This window comes from Oreochromis aureus, linkage group 17, assembly GCF_013358895.1.
Source record: "Oreochromis aureus strain Israel breed Guangdong linkage group 17, ZZ_aureus, whole genome shotgun sequence".
Lineage (NCBI taxonomy): Eukaryota > Metazoa > Chordata > Actinopteri > Cichliformes > Cichlidae > Oreochromis > Oreochromis aureus.
Window position 1 is genome coordinate 18472843 of NC_052958.1, and position 15899 is coordinate 18488741.

The 15899-nt window shown below is 39.7% G+C and overlaps 1 long non-coding RNA gene across 1 annotated transcript; it reads left to right on the forward strand.

The window, feature by feature from the left end:
- The first annotated feature begins 1728 nt into the window (after window positions 1-1728).
- LOC120433789 lies at window positions 1729-14973 on the forward strand. Its single transcript, XR_005608757.1, has 4 exons — window positions 1729-2013; window positions 2251-2317; window positions 12450-12512; window positions 13276-14973. It is a non-coding gene; the product is annotated as an uncharacterized LOC120433789 (long non-coding RNA).
- Window positions 14974-15899: the final 926 nt, after the last annotated feature.

The window sequence follows — 15899 nt, forward strand, 5'->3', positions numbered from 1 at the left end:
AATCTGCAACAGTAAATGACGCAACTTCACACATATCACTGCATCGCTGGGCGACAGCAGGAGCATGAGCAGTGTGTGCAAGTGTGTGTGCATGCGTGTGTATTCAGTAACACACATCTTATCACCAGAGCAGATTAAGCCTCTGCCAACGATAAGGCCCAACGACAAACAGGAGGAAGGCATTACATGGAGCCCAGATGGACGATTACGCGACCGCCTTGGAACAAGAGGGGTCGAGACCGACGACCCCCGTTTGTACGATAGCTAACGCCGCATCGCAGGCCGCTATTATCGCTCTGCTCCCTGGCCTTCTCATAAGCACCCATGGTTTGACATCTGCACTAAGTTGACACGTCTCAGGCCGTATCTGCCAAAGCGAGCTAAAGTGTGATCACAGACCGGACTGCACGGAGCTGGAACTCTTAGCTCTGAGCACTTGTTCACTCATTTTGTGACAGTTTTTTCATCAAAATACTAAATATGCTAAATAATGTGTGTAAATACATATAAATACATGTGTACACATATACGTATGTAACAATACAGATACACACACACAGCTGTTATATTCTTGTATCCATACTGAAAATTTTGCATGGCCTATTCTATTAAATGGCTCACTTTATATTAAAAGTGATTGACCATTTAAAACCTGTACAAAGCAAAGAAATGTAAACAACTGTGTGAACAGTGAAGAGTTTTTTTTCCCCATAAACCTGTCAGTCCATATATGATTAAAAACCTTATATTTTTAAATAGCTTTTGACATTTTAACCCTTTAAAAAAGATTTATTATTTATGACAAGTAAATGACATGATATCATTATCTTGTCATGAATCAGAATACCGTTTTCAAAAACTTAATGCTAATTTGAAAAAAACAATACCCACGCTTGAAAGCAAAAAGAGCAAAACACCTCACTATTTCAAATCTGTATCCGAGAAGCTTAAGATTTTCTTCCAGGAATTACTGAATGTAAGGCCAATCTATAATTCAGTTTGCAAATAGTCCCAGTTCTGACTAAGAGCCACCTCCAAAAATATATTTGAGAGGGCGAAGATAATGACATGACATTAAAAGGTCAAAAGGTTCTTAAAAGGTCACTAATTCCAACTATGTACAATAAATCAGAGAAGGTGTAATTTACATCAGACATTCTGCACTGCCGCACACAGTGCACAAAATACAACTCAGAAATATAGAATATGTCTAGAAATACAATGCAACATTGATCAAATACTGTAATAATTTAAAAAAAAAAACATTACTATATACATTAATTATACTTTAAGAGTTGAATTTTTGTTTTTTATATATATTTCATGACTTAAGTTTCAGTATAATTCATTTTTGCATTTATGTCTGTATATAGAAAACATAATTTACATTTTTAATCATATCTAGAAGACCATCCTGAATTTGCTCTACAATACCGAAATTGTCTTCAAATACTATATAATGCTTTAAAGTATCTAGGCACTGACTTATTACAAGTAATTAATTATTATTATTATTAAAGGCAAACATCATTATAATTAGCATTCATTAGTGCCATCTAGTGCCCACCACACTGGTATTGGCCAATATTTTTTAAACTAGTGTACCGATGCCTTCTTTACAAATGCATGTTGTCTACAAAACAAATTCCCACATTGCGTTTCCCAGTTTATATCTCACCGTGACACATTTCAAAATACTCTTTTCCTGCGGGTTAAGGGGCTTCTTCGTTTACCGATCTCATTCATTTCACTCTCTTTTCCTGACCCTTTGATACCGATAGTGAATGCATATTGTGTGATAGAGAGAGCATATCTTAATTGGCTGCCGTGTTATCTGCTCTGGTTGATAAGCTTCTTTGTCTTGTTCATCGTTAGATGGCCAGCGCCGATGGAGTGAGGAGGCATTATTGAGGATCACGTCATCCAAACACTTGCTCGCATTTCATCCCAGTCATTTGGAAATGACTGAGCAGTGGAAAAATCAAGTAAAGATCACTATGTGTGGGAATGCAGGTAACACTGCTGACACTGGCAGCTGTATTTGGTACAATGACAAAGTGAAGTCTCACAGCTCTGCTGTTTGATAACCATCTTCTCTGAGATTAGACTCACCTCTCTTTAGGTTAGGGTGTTGAGAGATAGAAGCCACAAACAGATAAAATATGAGGGAAAAAACAGAATGAAAGAAAGAAAAAAAAAATTAGCCACTTTCTCATGCCTTTTTTACTTTTTTTTTTTTATGTACACCAGCGGCAGTGAAGATGAGGCACAGAACAGAACATCCCATGCACATCTTTGTATGAATGGCTGCCTATAGGTGAGAATCTTTTACTCACCATTTCATGGTATAGCATTATGAAAACATCTGTTTCAAAGTGGTATGAGTCACACAAATCTGCATGCAATTATTAGAAAATGTCAAAGAAATACACATGGGTGGTAATACGTGCCCTTTAATGCTAACCACTTGTACTTGCACACTTAGAAGGCAATTAAACTGTATACCCTCCCAATTTACTGTAAAAGAGGATATTTTGGAAATACTGAATCAACCCTATTCAAGAAATAGTTATTCCTCTGTGTTTATTTCTCCAGTTTGACTCAGTTTGAACAGTTTTTGCACAATGCTTTTTAATAATTACAAAATTTAAGGACTTTTGATCACAATTTGATCAGCCATTCAGTGCTAACCTTGGTTATTGTTTCACATTCTAGACACAATTTAGGTCTTTAACTCTTTCATAACAATAACATTTGATGATTTTCCCTGTAACCTTAATGATTTTGACACCACGTTATATATCAATAAAGATGTGGTTGGTTGAGCATTAGAATGGGTTCTGGGTTAGACTGATGCACACCCATTCATTTTATTATCAAAGGAGGCCAATCGCTCGGTTGAGAGAAGAGAAACAAAGGTTACCCTGAATAGGTGTTCAAGGAAGCAAGAGTTCAAACTATTGAGATTGAGTAGAGAACCAACTGCACTTAGACTAACAAAAAGTGGAAATTGGTGCTGCAACAGTTCTTCACTCACTGTTAAGGTTCAGATATCGAGGGGAAATCCAAAAATAATGAAAAATAATGAAATGGTAATGATGATTATAAAAATAGCAGCAAATAATAGCAGTAAAATATTCTACCACTCCGGACATCACCAACACGGCCAGTTGTAAATGTGTTTTTGCACCATGGACCAACCTTGTGGCACATTTTTGATGGAATTTGGGCTGCCCCTGTTCCTTAATGGCTTTCTTCCAGTCTACCTAAGCTTGGCTTATATCTACTTAGATTGTTCTGCCCAGTGCTTTGGAGTTTGGTAATATGTTTTGGCAGTTGGCAGCACAGCTCCTGGCAAATGAACCTGGGTCTCTGGGTTGCTGTAGCTGTGAGAGCTGAGCCCTTAAATCAGGTTGACTGACTCTGGACTGTTGCACTTTGTCTTTTATGCTAAACTTTGAATGCACTCATGCGATCTCTATCTCTGGAACCATTAGACTCCTGCCATGGCACACCTGTACATGTTACACTGTGAATTCTTTTAAGCTGATTCAACTCGAACCAACTTCATTATTTGGGATGTAAATTCTTCTTTTTCTTCTTTCGACCGGTCCCTTTAGGGGTCACCACAGCAGATCATCTACCTCCATCTTATCCTGTCCCTAGCATTCTTCTCTGTCACACCAACCCTCTGCACGTCCACTTCACTACATCCATGAACCTCCTCTGAGGTCTTCCTCTTTCCCTCCTGCTTGGCAGCTCCATATTTAGCATCCTTTTCCCAGCATATCCACTATCCCTCCTCTGTTCTCCATGTTTGTCTTTCCTATCCCATCTATTCTGGTGACTGAGAGTTAAATGTGTAATTCAAAAGAAACCAAAGTAAACTGACATGAAAATGATCAGCAAACAGAATTTTTATTTTTACTGTCAAATTTTCAGCCTAATGAGTAATACCTTCTCTGAAATAGAGAAGCCATTTGCTGCAATATTTGGTACTAACGTGATAGGCAGCATGGATGAGAATGTTATTTATTGACTTATGAAATAATTAAATAACTTTATCGTGGTTTGTAGTGTTTTATTAAAAAAAACTATGAAACACTGATTTACAACACGTATTAACAAGAAGTTAGGTTTTCGGTCATGGTTAGCTTAGTGAACTCACATGAACAATAACATCAACATTTACATTAACACATTTTATAATAAAGTACTTATGTGCTTGCTAACGTAGCCAAGGTAAATAGAAATGTTAACCTAAAATGATCCAATTAAGTCACATCTATCTCTTGGGAAGGAGAGCTCGACTCTGTGTGCAGCAAATTGTGCATTTCCTCTGTATTTCTAGATCTGAGTGTGCAAGAGAAATCATTTGAGTCATTACTGTCTTTTTGAAAAATTCATGGAAGAGAACTACACAGTACTGCAAGGTAAGGTGACCTGCAACCTTTTAACAGTGGCAGTAGGAAGGACGGAGGTGCAGAGTGATGTACAAGCCCCTTATTTTTCAGATTTTGAAATGGAAACATGTAGGTGAGATGTGAAAAACAGCATTGCTTTCAACTTCTCTGTGAAAAGTATTGCCAGTCATTTGGATCATACTTGTTGTCTTCCTGTGACAGCCCTGATAGTTTCCTCACTATTCATGTGGTTGAAACAGGAAGCAAAACAGTGGCGAACTCACTGCCACATATCGTTGCTCAAGAGCGACTTCATTAGGAGTATTTTATGTTGTCAACGGTACAGTCATTAACTCAACATGAAAAGTTGAAGTTCTTAAAGTTGTAAAATATTTAACATGTGGTAAATGTGAATATTGGCAAGTGTTGTTTAGGCATACATTACCAGATTATATTTAACTAGAACTTTCAACGTAAGATCTAATAAATTAAACGCAAAAACGTCAATTCCTCCAGAGAGTATTGATGCAAAGTTGTAGAACAATAAAATATCAAGTGGAATTTACTGCAGATTGTTTTTAGCAATTCTTACTCACTTACTTCTATTGCCAAGTGACTTGTTCTAACGCTAACTGAAGTGTCTTTGCACGTGAAAGTGCTGTTTAAACCTGGGTGCGATGTTGTGGTCCATCACCTATAGTGACATATATGTTACTTAACATTAATGCTAATAAACTTTTCTTTTAAAAAAGCCAATTTAAATTGTTTTCTTCTATTTTCCAGGATGTTCAGTCAAAACACAACTGAAGCAAGTTTCAGATCACTGAAAGTTAGTTTAATGTTTAATGAATGGAAACCAACCCTTGTAGGCTTAAAAGGTAGGAAAATCTATCTTTAAAAGAAAAAAAACAGGAAGTGTTGCAGTACAGTACATTATTGAAAATACTTATACATGAAAATGAATGTTGAGGCACCATAAGTTACTCCCCATATTATTACTTTACTTTATTAAAATAGGGCTGCTCTTTGTGCTCCAGTATATTCAGTCCCCTGTAGTTGCAAGTTCTGTTTTAGTTTAAAAAAAAAGTTAAAGCATACAACAATTTTTCCCAAATTTCAGCATGTGACTCTTCTGCTTCACATGCCTACAGGTGTCTTCAGACCACAAGAATTATTTCATATCTAATTACTTTTTGAAGAAATTCCCCCTCTTTTCTGTGACCGCTTTGCAGGAACTAATGACAATCGAAGCTCTTAGAACCCTGACTCAGAGTGTAGGTACTCTCCAGGCAAACCTTTTAGCAGAGCAGCACCAGCAAATGGCATATTTTTTTGGGGGGGGGGGGCTAAAAAACGTTAAATAGCAGGACTATGACATTAGCTGTGTAAACACCAGATAATTTCAAAAAATGAAGAAAACCTAGAGAACTGCAGAGACCGTGAAGTCAATACTTTCATAACCTTAGAGGAGAAAGATAAGGCTTCTGGAGGCTAAAGGTTCTTTGGCTTATAGACTTCAAAACAAAATAGTCAATCATAACATAATGACTGATAAAACTATAACATTGGTGCTTTCAACCCCCTGTCTCCTTTGATCACACACAGTTAGCACATAGCTCCAATATAGAAGTCCTCTATCATGTTGATGTAGTCGCTATTCTGTCAGCTGGCTAAAGCAGAAGTCATTGTTTGTATCGGCACAGATCTTAAGAGCTTGAAAAGAAAGATACCGTATTTCTTCAAGTCTTTTTCTTTAAAGATGTTTCCCCTCGCATCCACGAGGCATCTTCAGTTCTAAACCTTTTCAGAACTGAAGAAGCCTCTTGGATAAGAGATCTTCAAAAATATTTTAAAAAAACAACAACAAAAAAACAGATCTTAAAGAAGTCTGGTTGCTTTCTTTTCAAGTTCTTAAGACTACCATGACCTGGATGACTGAGAAGCTACACAGATAGGTTTGCACAGATATTTGGCTATGTAGAGAGAAAGATTCTGGGTATGAATTCTACATGAACATACTCATCCAAAATAAAATAAAATGCCCAACAGCGCAAAGCCCGGCAGTAATGACGCTAGGTAGCATGCTGACTGGTTGAAAAGTGGACTAGAACAGGAAGAGAGTTATAGCAGAGTTCACCACAGAGAGGAAGAAGCACGAAGAAATAATCAAAGATCAAAAAACATGCATGTGAAGCACAAACAATGGCTGCTGTTTTTAACACTCAGTTTCGCTTCACTACAAAGGAAGCCTTAGTTAAGTCTTTGTAAATTAGGCTTTCGCTGCTCTCCTTTGCATGGGCTAAACCAAAGGACCAACACGAAAGCAAACAGTAGCCTCATAGAGCAGTTGTTCCTCCCCCTGGTGACAGTACACAACTGCAACATTTAGACGATGGTCTAAAAAGCACTGCTTAGGCGACCAACACGTAAAAATGGCAGTCGCTTGATACATCAGGGTAGAGTTTCTGTTCGCAGTGTGAATACAAAAAGGAAAAAAAGATCCTTAAAGTTACGTAGTTCTTACTGTGTTTATCCTTATAGGGTACCAGGAGCTGTATGTTCTGAAGAGTCCGTAGTGCCCTGAGTCTATCAATCTCTTTAAATGTTTTGCATAGATTTGCATGTCATTTATTATTATATCACTCCAATGACCTTTTGCTGCAGAATTTTTAAATTTGAAAACTGATTTATATTGAGATACATTTTATTAAAGTTAAAGTTGTATGATCTGAATGTATTCATTTGATAACCTGAATAATGCTAAACTATTGATGAAGCTCCCTCAATACACAGTGTGGCTTTTTAGGTGTCCGCCTCTATTTTATATTGGTTTGAGTGTTGCATTTTATACAGTATGCTTATAATAATACCATAAAACTATGACAAAAGTACAGAAGCAGACAGTTCATTGAAACCACCCACAAACTCTCACAAGCACAACGACCAGAAGAGGGGGAGGAGGCCCGGAGCTCCCACCACCTCTCCCTCCTTGCCTAGCTCTCCCAGAGGAGCAGCCATGGCGATGGTGATTATGTCACCACTTAGTGAACTAACTGACACTGATGGGTTTGAAATGCACTCTGTGTCCCAGAGGGCCTCTGCCCTCCCAACCCCCTCCTCGTCCATGGGTCTATCAGGCCCCTCTGTGCTGGGTGTTGGGTTACCCTGGAGTGATGGCAAGGCCAAGTTCAACAGCGCAGCCAGCCAGCAGCTCTCTGAAGAGACTATTGCCTGTTTGACAGGGGGATATGTGGGGTGGGGATGGGGTGGAGGCTCCTCTGAATCACTTCTGGACCCTTACTGGTGGTACTGCTGGTGTACTGCGGCGTACTGCTGGTGAAAAAAAAAAAAAAAAAAATCAGCAGCAGCTGGTCTGCACCTTTACTTCATTATTCGTCAGTTAGTCCCGTTGAACGGTAACACTGCACTTTACCCATTTTCTTATATCTGCATCCTGAGCCAGTTTGAAGATTATTAAAAGCTGGCATTTTATGCCATCAATGCTTAAACTCACCAAAATGAGTCATAAAGCACGGAGGTGTTGAGCTTTGATGGTTAGACAAACTATTTTGTGTAAAAAGATACATTTTGATAAGCACAAAGAATGCTTAGGGAAAGTTATATGTGGTGCAGGGATGTTTTGAAGATCGTCACACTGGTTATCTTTTAGCTGGCATGAACCGGAGATGACCATCATAGCTATACAGCTAGATAAAACTAAACCACGCAATGCGTTTAACCAATCAGCAACGACATTTGTCTGAAGGACCTGACTAAGACTGTTTTGAACAAAGTGACATTTTCTCCTGCCACCTTGATATGCTTTTGACTAAGTTTTTCATTTCACTGCAAAAAATATTTTAAGAAATTGGCTTTAAATGGCAGAATGCGGGTAACTTCACAGATAATGGAGTCTGACAGAAATGCTAAGATGTAACTAAAAAAATAAGCTTGAAATAACTGATTTGTTTTGTAGGTACATTTCAGTCATTTCTGAATGTTAAAGAGCCATTAATGTCCGTTAAATACGTAATGCATCATGAGAAAATCTTGTTTACTAATATTGAAAATAAACTCATTACTTTGCATATCACAAGTTCTTTGGAGTGTTAGACACATTTAAATCCCATTCTCACCTATGCCTTTTTAGATTTCTTTGATAGTTTTTGTGTCTGTGTGTCAAACAAAAACTGAACTACTACTCAACTGTTGTGCATAGATGCTTTTTACTCACTACCTCAAACCTGTTACACTGATGTCAATCTTCCTCCTTTCATTCTTTCTCATGTTCGGCTCCTGCGTAAGCATTAGAGTGACATAATAGCAATAACACAGATGAAAACAAGGATAGGCTTGGTGGTAAAATTCACAAAACATTTCTGAAGGTGAAAGGAAAGCACATCATCTTTCTACATAAAGCCTTATTCATAGGCTTTAAGGAGATATTTATGCTAATCTTACCGTTTTCTCAGAACATAAGTAGACTGGTGCGGCTAAGATCTGATCAAGCATGCAACTGAGCAGGATAAATACTTTTAAGCTAAGAGTGCAACGCTTTTCATCTTTTAGGATGCTGCCCTCTGGACTCCAACTCTTCTATTAATGTTACAGATTTTTACTGCTGGATTAGGCTGACAAGTTAATAATCATTTAAAGTGAAAGTACAGGTGAAATAGATTTCGTTAATAAAGATCACTCTGACACATGATATTTAGATATATATATTTATAAGTCTACATTTGAATTGGAACATGATCAAGTGAAACGATGCTTCTAACGTTATATATGTGTATATATATATGTTTATATGTAACTACATTTTAGAACCGCAACAAACATGGCGCTTTTGCATCAGCCACCATCATTAAGAGGGAGATTAATCTTTTCCCTTGGTTGTCTCATTATGCATGCTATAAATATGTATAGTGCTAGTCACAGAAAGTGTTAACCAAAAAGGGGTGAGTTGGTTTTCTTGGTTTCAGTCATTAACTGATTGACATTTCAGATGAATTCACAAGCACATGACTGTGGCTGCAGGAAAGAGGTTGCAGACTATACCAGGCAAAGAATGGTGTGACATGTGGCCAAATGGCAACATCTCATGTTAGTGTCAATTTCCATTAACCATTAGAAAATTGTGACAGGCCAATTATGAATCAATCCTCGCTCTTCCCTCCTAGACTCCCCCTCACTCCTCTGCTTCTTCATCATATGTTGCTATAGAGAGACATATGTGTTTAGTCTATTAAAAGAGACAGCCGGCATGCTTTGGGGAGGTGACCCTGGGGCTGGATGACAGCTTCAGTTACACTAACACATGAGCTCTCCTCAAACCCCCGCCCAACCATACACACAAACCTGCTAAGCAGCTAAGTGAGCTTTGGTCCCTCACCTCCCCAACCTCCAACCTTGAACCCCTAACCTTCCATCTTGGCAGATCTGGTAAGGAAGCACCAGTGTGTGTGTGTGTGTATGTGTGTGTGTGTGCTACTTTTTCAGCTGGTTAAAGGGAAGCAGGAGAAGGAACTAAATTGAAAATTAAACCACTGAAAAGTCAGTTATGCCGAAGGTTAGCTCCATAGGTGTCGATGGCTCCTTGTTTTCGCAGTCGGTCTCATTCTGTCACTGATTTAATTAAGTTTAGGAAATGATAGAATAACTGCGTCCACCTGTGGCAGTTCACATTCTACTAATCTCTTCATTTAGCCGCCTAACCCCAGTCTGCAGATAGCTGCGTTCACACTGTGGCTGACCTCTCCCGCTCACGACTCGTGGGGAAAGCTTCCCGGAGTGATACTTGGAACTTTTAAAATGTTTCACATCATCTAAACAATTAGATTATGAGGGATGAAGTCGGAGCATGATGCCACATCTCAAGTGTTTCCAGAAACTATGATTGTGTTTGGAACAAATGTTGGGAGGATCATTTATAAAACTAATAGTCGGAGCTAACAGACTGAAAGTGGTGTTTTAGTTGGTGCCTAAACGTGGAGGGGAAAGGTGGACAGAGAGAAAAATTGTGATACGTTCTGCAAGGGACCTGCATCAACTCTAATTTGTGTTACATCATCCATCAAGGGGAAAGTCTCCTGCAAGGACATACAAGGACGCTTGAGGCAAGTTTGGGAATTATACTGAGAATTGACAAGGGACACTAAATTGCAGATTTGAAGTGGTGGATTCTGATGTCATCCAGGGACTCCCCCATGAAAAACCACCTGCTATTGTGCCCTCAAGCAAGGCATTAACACCTTAAACTGCTCCACTTGAATCCCCCCCAACAGCCAGCAGGCCAGGAGTGAAGCTGTATTTGGGATGCAGCAGTGATAGTGAAATGAATGACCTGAACTTTGATGCCTATTAAATCATATGAAGTAGTAATCAGTAAACTGCACATGTTACAGTCACATTTACAGGTCTGTGGTGGTATTGTACCAATGGATGTCAGCGAGACAAGAAAGGGATGAGATTTAGCCATCAAATTTATTGTTACATCATTTGTATGCATGGTATGATACTGCAGGTCGTGCAGAGTAAGAGCATGTCAACTTACCAAGTATATAACAGCTTAGGAGCCTAGCAACAACCCTTGACGACAAATTAAGTAAACTGTATTTGAAAAGAAAAAAAAAATCCTTCTATTAAAAGTTCTCACCCCAGTGGGCCATTTAAAAAATATACATTTATGCTACTTCTCACATGTAGAAATATTAGCCTTCCGCTTGACAACGCATTGCTCATTTTAAACCTTGAGGTTAAACCCGCTGAAGTTCCCTCTGAGTTGGTGTCACAAATCACACATAACATGATGGAAAGAAACAGAAAAGAGAGGAGAAAAATCAGAGAATGGCAACAATGTGAATGAGAGAAAGAAAGTTAGTGACAGCCCCACTTTGCAGAAACATCATGCATTTCTTGGGTATTTAAGCACGAAGGGGCTCTGAGGGCTTAGCATTTCCGTAAGGCTGAGGTCTGCATTTTGACTGTGAGAGAAGAGACCAATTAGGCCATTAATGTGAGTGCTGACGGGCGGATTACTCCCCCAGCTCGGCTTCCCCCTTTAAAAAACAGGCAGTAATAACAATAAAGCCAGTAATAACCCAGCTCTTAAAGGGACAGCTGGGCCAGGCGTGGAGTTTGTCTCCGAGTTCTCGTCTCAAACATACTGTACAATATAACTCTCAGGGGTTTTGGCGTCACAGCCTAATGTCGTTCACAGCTGGCTTCACATGTTTGAAGCTGCCAAACAGTCTTTTGTAGGCTTCCTGGGCCCTTTGTTTGAACCTTGGGCTTGGTTCTCTGACACTATTGTTCAACCATGTAGGAAGTTTTGCGTTTTCAATCAACAAGCGCTACCTTGAAGCTTCAAGGTAAAAGGAATCCAGATGATCCAACCACATACCTAGAACACGTGTTCTCATGCACAGCCTGATATAGATACAATGCAAATTTACTCATACACCCACACAGTGGGCCTACATTAGGAGGTCTGCTACATCCTTGCTGTATTCCTGTATTTCCAGGTTTACAGTTACAAGCCAAAAGATGGGGGTGAGGGGTCAGGGCGGTGCACTTCTTACATCAACATCAGTCATGCAGGTGTGCTATTGAGCTCCAGTCAGCTGCAGCACAAGGACATCCACCTCGTTACTCAATTAAGGACAGAGATCAACAAACACACAACACACACACACTAACTTACGCGTGTGCGCACACACACACACACACACACACACACACATAAATGCATGCATTCACATGCACTTGTGGTCATGACCACTCTTTGGACCCCATGTAGTTGGGGTATTCTCTTACTGAGCTGGGAATAGGAGCGAGGAATCTGAGCAGTGTTGCCATTCTGTGGACAAAAGACGTGGTGGCCCTGGAGCTTGGGCTAAGGAATCTCCAGGCTTGGCCTGTGGACCTCAAGGTCCTTGAGGAGCCCCCTTAAACAACCAGGTGTTCCAACAAGAGGGACTTTGTAGAACCATCAGAATGACTGCTGTAAGGGCTCAAGTATTGTTTGCATTTGCCTTTTTCTTGCAGTGTTTTCTGACGTGCAAATCATAAAATCCTGGATTAAAGGGAATTCGTGTTAGAGGCTTCCTGGTAAGTTATTCTTTCTTTCGATAATTTGATTCTAGAGTGCAGTGTCAACACAATGTCATGATCTATCTACAGTAGAAGTAAAGCCGCTAGTCCAAAGGTCATATAGTAAAGGCTGGGTTGTTCTCCCTGTTCACTACCAGACTGGACTCGGAAATCTCGAAACTGGCCTATCCATCCTTTTTTTTTTTTTTTTTTTTTTTTTAGAAACAACCGTATTTGGATGCAACAACAAACAGCAGCAGATTTTTAAAGCCATAAGATGCACAGTAGTAACTTCACAGGAAAGGTTGGTGACCCAAAACTTATCTGGGTCATTCCCACAGTTCTTTAAAAGGTAACAAACCCACATCCCTCACTTTGGCCGATTTCTTTACAGGATAAAGTGGAAGTAACATGAGTGTGTGGCGCAAAGGTCAATTCTGTATGTGCTGATGACTGCAGAGGGCAAACCGTGACAGATACAATATCTGCACCACTGAGAGCCTTCAGTAATGCCTTGTGCTTTACCGTTTCCTTCCTTATACACACTAAACATACAGTGTTCTTATAGGGTCGAGGACGAGAGGTTTAAAGAAGCGGGATTTAAAACAGCAGTCTGCAGCTGTTATTTACTTAACTTATAGTCTTAAAAGAGCAGTGTTCATGGCACGAACTGCACTCAAAGAATCAAAATGCTCTGCAAACCATCCAAACTCCAGTATATTAAAAATAAATTATATCCACTCTATTTTAAAAGCCTCAACTTCCTTCTCTCTGGTTCCAGGAAAACATATATCAGAGCCGGTGTCAGCCAGAACCAACAGTGCCTGTTTGCCCGTCTGGACCAACTTGGACCGACGCCCAGGTCAAAGGTCAAACAACCAGTCGGCTCCACACATTCAATTTCTCTCTCTCCTTCTCATCATAATCCTTCTGAGATTTCCTTTTTGTAGAGTTTCTTTTGCTTGTCTTGTTCCAATTTCAAACTCAGAAATTGCTAAAAGAAAAATGAAGCTTGGGTGGTGACGAAGATCAGTGTCTGAATTGTTAAAGGGGCAATTCAGTCACACAAAATGATCTACATCGCAAATACTGTCAAGCAAAGACTCAAAGATAACGACAAATGAGCGAACCTGTTCTGTGATGCCCACATTTGATGCATAGAGGCCCCACAGCATGCCAGCACTCTGTTGCCAGACACCACAGGAAACCCTGTGTCTAGGCCAGAGTTTAATCAAGTGAATCATTTAAGAAACTACTAAAGGAAATTGTTTCATTTTAAATAGACCTTTCAGGTTAATCTCTGTAACCTGATCAAATGTTGTGTACCTGACCTGCTATAGTTCTACACCAGAGATATCAAAATCTATGCACTCCAGCGGACTGGATTGGAGTCTTCGCTGGGCTGATTCTGGCCTCTGGGCCTTACACCCTGTTCTTCTGGAAGTAGAGATTAACCCCCAAACTTCTTTCACTTGTGTTCGGAAGTATCCTGCATCAGGCCACAATCCCCTATAGGAAACAGCTATGGCTCATCAGCTAACACCTGGCTGTGCTAGCATGTCATATCATGAGTAATTGTATAATGCTAATCTCTCTCAGATCAGCAAATCCAGGCTGACCCTGGTATAACCCAATGACCCGGCCAGGGAACCTCACACAGGATCAGACCGTGAACTTATCTCCTCCAAAAACCAGTCCCCACCCTTACTTTTGCTTAGAGGTAGACAGGAGAGAAAGGTTCAAAGGATGTACGGATATGACCAGATCCCTTAAGTGTGAAAATTGGTTTTATATTATTAGGAAGTGGCACCTTGATTGAACTCTCACCCCCCCCAAAAATGGGAAGTGTGAACAAAAGGGTCACATAATGATATAATGAATGATAACTGAGGTTAAACAAAATATCTATAACAACTATAATTGCACCACCAAGTCTCAGAACGGAGTTTATAAATGAAGAATTCCAAAATCTTTAACTGGCATCTGTCTTGGCCTATTTTTGGATCTCCAGAATGTGAGAGCCCCTACTGTCTTTTCTCTCTTTCTCCTTACCTCACCTCATCGCCTTCCTCGTTTTTTCTCTCTGTCATCTGTCAGGCAGCTCAGTTCTTGGCATTCTCACCACCTGCTCAGGACCCGCTGGATTTCTCTCCTGCAAAAGAGCTTTGCACTGTGCCACAGCTTTCATCTGCCAGCCTATTTCTCTTTCTTTCCCTTTAGCCCACTCCTCTTCTTTTCCTCCCACACTCGTTCTCGGTTCTGATCTCTGCATCTCCATCTATTTTTTGTGTCGCTGAAATCATCTCTGTCTATTTTGTCTTTAAAAACCCTCTAGTCCGTCGTCAATTCATCTGCCGCCTGCAGTCTTTAAACACGTTAGACTATGTGATGCATGCTTAGAAAAAAACGAGCCCAATTCTCACCGTGCATCAGGTGTTTATTCTGAACAGAAAATGATGTATTTTATCATTTATCTTACCAATTCCTGTATTTTGTTAATTAATTTCGATTTATATTCCAAAATAAAAGTAATAATAATAATTAATAAAGTATTTAAACTATAAGATGGCATTAAAATATTTTATTGTGTCCCACAGACATACACGCACTGACCTCCCTGTAATATTAGGGCAAAGAAATAAATATAATATTATTAAAGTATTATTATTTTTTCAGCTGTTATGCATACATTTTATTCAATAACAAATTTCAAACTGTATATTCCTCCACACGGGATTCAAAATATTTTTCGCGAGCTTAGCATCTGTAATTTAACCGAATTAACATTGGAGTATTAAATGGACACTTTGTAGCTGTCAGCTGATTCTGGCTGTCTGTGCCACAGCATTGTGTGGACACATTAAAGCCAAGACAAACAGAGCCTTCTTTTATTTAGGATCCAAAAGCGCTGCTGTGGCCCCGCCGCCTCTCCCTCTTCCTTCACTTCTTACTCGTTGTTGCTCGCTGTCCCAGTGTGTGAGGAGAGGAGTGGTGAGGCGGGGGTCAGGAAGAGGTTACTCAAATACAGTGAGCTTAGTCTCTCCATGCTGTCCATTAACTATCAAAACATGTGTGATCGCAGGATGACAGCGCCCTGCTCTGGTTGTCATTGTTTTATACTTTTTTTTAAATTTTAAGCGGTGTATATATAGACAGGAAAAGGCTGCGCAAGCAACATGCACTTTTCCAACAGATTCCATTTACTTCAGGCAATTTGGGGTTTCAGCCAAGGTCCAAAAGCACCGCTGGTTTTCAAAGCCAAACTAACACTAAGGTGCCAAAAAAATCCTTCAACTCCACTATAGTAGTCAGGGTATCTGTTTTACTCAGATAGTTCAAATGTAGCATCCCAGTATGCATGAATACAATAAAGAAGAAAAAAGGTTATGAGCCTGATATGACGTA